The following is a 9,248-nucleotide window of genomic DNA, read 5'->3' on the forward strand; positions in this document are numbered from 1 at the left end:
GAGCAGGTCTCTCCTGACAACATGTCCAAAGTATATAAGATGAAGTCTAGTCATACTTGCCTCTAAGGATAACCCTGGCTCTACTTCTTCCAAGACAGATTTGTTTGGTTTTTGGGCAGTCCATACTACTTGAATACTCTTTGCCAGCATCAGAATGCAAATGCATGGATTCTTCTTCAGTCTTCCTTATCCAATGTCCAAGTTTCATATGCAGATGAGACAACTGAAAATAATAAACCACTTTGTTTTCCACTTACTTTTTAATTAATTTTTATTAATTTGTTTATTTTTGATCATTTCACAGACATATAAATTACGTTATACAGTTCAATAATTCAATCACAATTATAAGAATTTTGCAACCATCACTACAATCAATTTCAGGACATTCTTCTTCCTTATACTAGTTGTTATTTCTCCATTTTCTGCCAGCCTCTCCTGTCATGCCCCTTTGAATCTAATGAGCTAGTGATTGTCTCTATGGATTTACCTAATCTGGTAATAAACCACTTTTGATGAATGTCAGAACAACTTTAAAACAAACTTAACAAAAATTCACAAAAATTAAACAACACAATCAACCAACTTAACCTCTTGGATATATACAGAACATTTCATTCAATAATAGCACTGTGTAATTTTTTCCCCAGTGCACATTGGAACATTCTCCAGAATAGACCATATGGTAGGCCGCAAAACAAGACATCAAAATACCACAGAGCATCTTCTTGGATCACACTATGAAATTAGAAATCAACAATAGGATAATCAAGGAAGAAAAATATTGTATGACATCCAGCTTAAAACTATTGGGTAGTAAAATAAATTTTAAAATGAATTTTAAAAGTTCCTTGAATTAAATGAGAATGAAAACACAAAGCATCAAAATCTTTGGGACACTACTCATTGCAATGACTCCTGTAGAAAGAATTCAGAAACAAGGCTCAAATGAATCATGATTTTTGAGAAAGGAACAACAACAATAATACACATATAATGAATTCCTTAGTCAACCTGAAAAAAAATCTTTGGGACACAGAAAACACAGTGTTCAGAGGGCGATTTACAAAAACAAACTCACATAACCAAAAAAAAAAGAAAGAAAGAGCCAAAATCAACCCAATATCTCCAATAATTAAAAATGGAGAAACAAAGACTACAGTCAAAAGAAAAATGAAATAATAAAGACTAGAATAGAAACAAATGAAACGGAGCAATTTTTAAAGGATCAACAAGAATGGGGTGAAAAAAGGAATTAAAATTTAAAATTCCTTGAAAAAAATTAGAAGGAAAACACATACTAAAACCTTGGGGAGTGAGATAAAGCAGTTATCCAAGGGCAATTTGTAGCAATCAATGCCAACATAAAAAAATAAAGCCCATACCTTAACACTGCACCTTCAACAATTGGAACAAAAAACAACTAAAAAAAACCTTCAGCCAACAGGAGAAAAGAAATTGTGATGGTTAGAGCAGAAATAAATGAATTGGAAAACAGAAAAGCAATGGAAAAATCAATAAGACAAGTTGTGGGTTCTTTGAAAAGCATAACAAAATTGGCAAGCTGCTGGCAAACATAACAAAAGAAAAGAGTGAGATGTAAATATCTAAAATTAGAGATGAAAAGTGTAACATCACGACAGAACTAAATGAAATAAAAAGAATAATGACACACTATTATGAAAGACTATACTCCAACAAGTTTGAAAACCAAAAAAATGGACAAATTTTCTAGAAACATTCCATTTACCCAAAATAACATACTAATGTGAGACTAGTATGTTAGAGTGATGTAGAAAACCTTAAATGATCCTTAGCAAAAGGTAAAATAGAGCGGGGTATTAAAAGTTCCCAACCAAGAAAAATCTATGAACAAGGGCTTCACAGGGAAATGCTACCAAGTATTCATAAGCTAGCTGTCACCAATTCTACGCAGACTAGTCTTGAATATGGAGGTGGGAAATATATAAAAACTCCCAAACGTATTTTATGAAGCAACCATAACCCTGATGCCAAAACCAGACAAAGAAACCACCAAGATAGAAAACTACAGAACAATATCCCTTATGAATAAATGCAAAAGTTCTCAACAAAATCCTGGTCAATGGAACACAATATATCAAAAATATATATATACTACAATCAAGTGATATTCATACCTGGTATTCAAGGATGGTTCAAAATTTGAAATAGTTAATGTACTCCACCACATAAACAAACAAACAAAATAACCACCACATAGTCATGTCGATTGACCCGGAAGAGGCATTTGAAAGTAACAAATATCCATTCTTGATTTAAAAACACTCAACAAAATAGGAGTAGAAGGGAAATTTCTAAAGGACAACATCTGGCTCAAGGGGAGAAAACTGGAAGCATTTCCTCTGCAAATAGGAGCCAGACTTGCCCCCTCTAATCACTCGTATTCAATAGTGTGCTGGAAGTTCTTAGCCAGAAGCACTGGACAGCAAAAAGACATTAAAGGAACACAATTGTGCAAAGTAGAAGTGAAACTCTCACTGGTTACAGATGATATGATTTTATATATAGAAAACCTCAAAGATGTGGCAAAAAATTGTTAGAAACAACGGAAAGATTTGGCAACATACAATATTAACACAAAAAGTCAGATTATTGTATACTAATGAAGAGAACTCTGAAAAACATTTTTTTAAGAAAAGATACCATTTATATCAGCCACACACACAAAAATGAAAAGCTTAGGCGTAAACTTAACAAGAGAAACAATAGACCTGAACAAAGAAAACTACAGAACATGGAACCAAAAGAGACCTATGCAAATGAAGAAATATTCCATGTCCATGTATAGGGAGGCTTAACATCATGAAAATGTCAATACTACTCAAGGCAATCTATAAATATAATGCAATTTTTATCCAAATCCTAATTTCATTTTTTAAAGGAATGGAGAAATGAATTACCAACTTCATATAGCAAGAAGGGGACCCAGGATAAGCAAAGAGCTCCTTAAGAAGAACAAAGTAGGAGGCCTTAGCCCACCTGACTTCAAAACCTATTACACAGCCACAGCAATCAAAACAGTGTGGTGCTGGTGCAATGATAGATACATAGATTGATGGAGAAGAAGATAAAGCCAAGAGATAAAGTCATTCACTTACAGACAACTGATCTTCAACACAGGGCTAAAAAATATTAAATGAGCAAGAGACAGTCTCTTCAATAAATGGTGCTGGCAAGTTTAATTTTATCTGCCAAAGACTCCATCAGGACCTCACTCCATGTACAAAAATGAACTCAAGATGGAACAAAGACCTAAATGTAAATCCAAGAGCTATAAAAATCAGCCATGAGAAAATAGGGACAAGTTTAAGAGCCCTATTACAGGGTCTAGAGGTATTATCATAATTAACAAAGGAAGAATGTAGTAGAAGACAAAATGGATAACTAGGACCTACTAAAAATAAAATACTTGTGTGCCTCAAAAAAAAGTAGGGAAAAGGCTCATAGAATGTGGGAAAAATCTTAACAAAAATACAATAGACAAAGGATTAATTTCTAAAATCTATAGAATATTGTAGTACCTCAATAAGAATAAATACAAACAAATCATCCAATTTAAAAGTGGGCAAAAGACATGAACAGTTCACCAAAAATAACATTCAAATGGATAACAGAAAAATAAATGCTTATGAGCATTAACCATATGAGTGATGCAAATAAAACAACGAGGACAATACATGCTGGAGAGGGTGTGGAGAGGGTGTGGAGAGGTTGGAACTCTCATCTACTGCTGGTGGATCTGTAAATATGTACAACCATTGTAACACTATGTACAACCGATGTGACACTACCTAAAACCACTGGGAATAGAAACTCCATACTATCCAGCCATACCTCTGCTGGGTATATATCAAAATGAAGTAAGAGACCTAATCCAAACAGCCATTTGCACCCCCACATTCATCACATGGAAAGAGGTTGAAAACAGATCAAAAACCTATCAGTAGAAGACCGAATAAAGAAACCTTGATATATACACACAATGGAATTCTGCGCATCATTTTAAAACATTGATGAAACAACAAACAACTCACAATATGAATGAACCTGGAGAACATTATTCTGAGCAAAGTCTGCCAATCACAAAGGGACAGATATTGTTTGAGACCACTACTATAAGGTAAACACCAAGCTAAAGATAGGCATCTGTTGTCAGGTTATGTAATCATTTGATCTTGTCTTTCAAGCCAAGTAGTAGTGTGCCTGTCTAATGCTTAGGAAGCATTTATCATTCCCTTATGTGTACATCTTAAAAACTATGAGATAGTTAAGGTTTATTGTGCCAACCTGGCCGATAAACACATGTGAGATTAATTGAAGGGCAGAGAGATAAATGGCTCCGTGAGCCTTTCTAGTTCTCTGGTCTCTTGTTCTCTGATGGTCAGACCAGTGTGTGCTGCCTTAGCAGGCAAGGGTCACTTCCCACGTGACATCCCTGAGAAGAAGCCACATGGACTTACCCTGATGCCACCCTGGGTGCTGGAGAAGCCACCTGGAGACCCCTGCCACCTCCACTGGATTCAAAAACTTTCTACCCATTGTCCTGTGATCCTCCTGCATTCAGCATCATTGTGTGTGTGTGTGTGTGTGTGTGTTGTGAGTTTGAGGAGGTGTTTGTAGATCGGTGTTGGACATATGGGCTAAGTTGGACTGGATTGGGTTGGGATGCTTTCTGAATGTACACTTACCATATATAAAAAACTCTCTCTTATACATATATGTGTTTCTATGGATTTGTTTCTCTAGTCTACCCAGACTAACACAAACCACTTCTTCAGAGAAGGCCCCACCTCATGTGTGGTGGGTTTTCCATGTGGTGGAGAGTGGAATGGGACCACATAACTCCTGCCATATAATATTGTCCCACAGTCACACAATGATGCCCAGTAAACATTGATTGAAATTGGTGATGGGGATGAGATATGCTGTCTCAGAGAAGGTGATTTCCCTTCTGTTGGTGGAAAATCTAGGAAGGGGCAGCCCACTCTTAGGGAAAACACTTGACGTTATTTGTATAGACTCTCAATGGGAGAACATGCCCTGTATGATATTATTAACCAGGCATTTTAAACTACATTTCTATTCTACCCTTCATGACCTAGGCCTCATGTTATAGGCGTGGATTTTAGATCTTGCCTTTCAAGGTATACAGCATCCTTCATAGGCCACCTCAGGAGGATTTGATTTGGCAATCCCATGGGGCTTACTTATAAGTAAATTCAGACTTTACCTTAAACACACGAGTTTCAGATTAAAAGAACTGAAATATTCTTTTGAACTTAAAGCTGAAACCTCCTAGGATGTGAAAAGCAGGTGACCGCTATCTCAAAGTGGTGGGCTTTGAAGTCATTAGACTTAAGTTCAAGTCTCTTGCTTTCAAGGTTGCCCAATAATTGGCAACTAATTTTTGCTATTTTCATTGCTTATTTAAACTTTTGCCTGATGTCTAATCCTCATTTTCTCTGCAGTGTTTAATCACTTAAATGTTTAATCTGGAATAAAATGAATGTTCCTTGTGTTTTTGTCTAAAAAGCTTTCCTACACATGTATGTTTTCCTTTTCTAACAGAACTTCAAATTCTATAACTTGGCTAGATTAATGAATTTATTCTTAGATTTACCAAATGTTTTGTGGGGGTTACGTATAGTCTCATTAAGTTGATAATGCTGCCTCTGAAGTAGACTAGGATTATATATAAACTTTAGATATATAAATGGATAAACCCTAATCTAAGAACAATTAGTTCTTAACAGTGTGGCCCTGCTGGATACTTGATATTATGAAGTGATCACTGAAGATATGGGTGCTTTAACAAAGTGTAGGGAAGAACTCAGATGGTCACCACGTATCAGAAAGAATAGCATCTGGGTCTTAGAGGCTTGTATTGCAAGCTTGTAAAGCAGCAATATAAGCGAGGTGTCAGCTAAGTCCACATGGGAGCATACTAATCTGTGTGATCCAAGGAAGTATTAATAATAAAATCCACAATCAGAGGAGGGGATTGTAGTAGAGCTTACATTCTGAGCATGCATTTTGAAGAAGGCAATGGCTGACAATTAAAGCTCAACCTCCATTTGCAGAATCCCCATGTATATTAAGCCTCCAATGAATTCCCTCTGACCATTGACCAGAGATGTGAATTGCCTTGCCCTCAAACAAAGTGCATTGGAAAGTAGATGAATTCCACCACCACCACCCACCAGTGCAGGATGGACGAATCTCCCTTAGTGGCTCATTTGGGTGTGTCCTTAATGGAGATCCCCATATTTTAGGTTGCATAGTCATGAGTCATGCTTTGTCCATCCCAAGGAACTCCCTGGACAAATATTGTAAGATCCTCTGTAAAACATAATGCACATGTCCCAATCATGGCCCTGATCCCTCTTCAGGAGTTCTACCCATAACTAGGATGTATTGATCTACCACCAACCATGTTTTTTGACAGTTTTCTTTGACGTCATATATCCTTTTTAAAGCTTGGTATCTCAGCAACCGCTTTGACACCATTATGTCCTCAATTAATGAAATGTTTTGCATTCAGATGATATGTGTCTATAGTTATCTTGTCCTTGTCTTGTTTTAGACATAATAAATGTTCTCTTTAAGTAAAAACAAACAAACAAAAAACAGTGATGTGTAGATGTTCATGCACTAATAGAATCCTTATATGCCCCTGGTGGGACTTAAACATGGTGGAAATGTCACGATACTTCCTCAAAAAGTTGGAAATAGAAATACTGTATAACCCAGCAATCCTTCTGCTTGGTATATATCCTAGAAAAATAGGAGTCATGAAACAAATAGATATATGCACACCCATATTCATCACAGCACTATTCACATAGCAAAAGAAGGAAACAACCTAAATGTCTATAGACTAAATGTCTATAGACTAAATGTCACTCATGAATAAACAAATATTGGTCCATACACACAATGAAATGCAATGCGACATCACAAATAATGATAGCTCTGTCAAATACTTCATAACATAGATGAACCTGGAGGGCATTATGTCAACTGAAATTCATCAATCACAAAAAGAAAAATCCTGTATGAGAATTCTACTGTAAAAAGACAAGAAAAGATTTTCACAATAAAAAAATGTATATTCTTTGATGGTTACCAGAGGTGGGAGGGGAAGAGAAGTTAACTGACTAGAGGTTGACACAAAATGATGGAGGCAAAGGAGTACAAAAGGCAGCATAAGTAAATAATGTTATATGCATAATTTTGCGATAAAGTAACCTACTAGTAGATGCATGAATACACAGGCAGGCTGAATGAGTATGGGAGGGAGAGTAGGTGTATACTGACAAATATAAATAGTTTTGACAGATATTTGTACATGAGCATGCATTTCTCTTTGTTGCAAATGTGGCCATGAATGTGGTGGAGCCTCTACGGTATAAAGTTAGGAAATTGTATTATTGCTGATGTTAGGTGCCATTGAATCAACTCCAATTCATAGCAACCCTTTGTACAGTGCAACAAAACAATGCTGTACCCCACAACATCCTCACGGTGGTTATGTTATGTTTGAGCCCATTGTTGCAGCCACTGTGTCAATCCATCTCAGAGAGGGTCTTCCTCTTTTTCGCTGACCCTCTCTCTTACCAGACATGATAGCCTTTTCCAGAGACTGGTCTCTTCTGATAACATGTATAATGTATGTAAGACAAAGTGGTGCCATCCTAAAATCTAAAAATTATTCTAGCTGTATTTCCTTCGAGACAGATTTGTTTGTTCTTCTGGCAATCCACCGTACTTTTCCTATTCTTCGACCACACCATAATTTAAATGCATCCATTCTTCTCCAGGCTTCTTGATCCATTGTCCAGCATTCAAATGGTTATGGAGCAATTGAAAACGCCATGGCTTAGATCAGGCACACCTTAGTCCTCAAAGTGACACCTTTGCTCTTTAACATTTTAAAGAGTTCTTGTGCAGCAGATTTACCCAACACAATATGTCATCTGAACTCTTCACTGCTACTTCCATGAGCGTTGATTGTGCACCCAAGCAAGATGAAATCCTTGGCAACTTCAATCTTTTCTCCATTTATCATGCTGTTTTCTATTGGTCCAGTTGTGAGAATTCTTATTTTCCTTACATTGAGGTGCAGGTCATACTAAAGGCTGCTGTTCATCAGCAAGTGCTAAAATCCTCTTGACTTTCATCAAGCAACTGTGTCATCTACGTCTCTCAGATTGTTAATAATGTTTCTTCCCATCCCGCTGCCAAGGTCTTCTTCATTTACTTTTTATATATCATGAAACCCACCCTCTCCTTTCGCATATCATGAGCTACACCTTCTCATATGATGTGCTCCACATATAAGTTAATAAGCATGGGGTAAGGATACAATCCTGACACTCACTTTTTCTGATTTAAATCGCGCAGTATTCCCTTGCTCTCTTCAAAGCATTGCTGCAGGTTCCACATGAACACAATGAGGTGTTCTGGAAGCACCATTCTTATCAGTCTGGATAAAATGGTCATGTTATGATCTACACAGTCTACACAATCAAATGCCTTTGTGTAGTCATGCAAGTAAATATCTGCCTGGTATTCTGAGATCCATCTGATGTCAACAGTGATACCCCTCATTCCAAGTCCTCTTCTGAATCTTACTTTAATTTCTGGAAATTGCTGCCCATGTACTGCTACAGCCACTTTCAAATTATCTTTATCAAAATTGTATATGGCTGTGATATTAAAAATATTGTTTTCTAATTTCCACATTCTTCTGGGTCATTTTCTTTGGAATGGGAACAAAAATTATATTGATCTCTTCTAGTTTATTGGCCAGGTTTTCCAAATTCCATGGCGTAGACTAGTATTTCCAGTGTTTCATCAACTTCTTGAATCACTTCCATTGGTTTTAAGCCAATTCATAGAACCTTTTTATGACTGATACCTTGAGTGCAGTTTGAACTTCTTCCTTCAATACCATCAGTTTTGGATCATATGCCACCTATTGAAATGCTTGAATCTTAACCAATTCTTTTAAGTACCATGACTCTGTATTCTGATCGTTCCTGCATCATTCAATATTTCAACCAGAGGTATGCTATGTGTATTATTCTCTTTTGGTTTTCTAACTTCGAGTCTGTGTATATTTCATCATAATGCTTTGCTTTGTTTTCTTGAGGCGTCTTTTGAAAGTTTCTGTTGAGCTCGTTTACTGTATCATTTCTCCCATT

Source organism: Echinops telfairi, unplaced genomic scaffold (assembly GCF_000313985.2).
Source record: "Echinops telfairi isolate 266 unplaced genomic scaffold, ASM31398v2 ScPeMD7_7467;HRSCAF=8505_0, whole genome shotgun sequence".
Taxonomy (NCBI): Eukaryota; Metazoa; Chordata; class Mammalia; order Afrosoricida; family Tenrecidae; genus Echinops; species Echinops telfairi.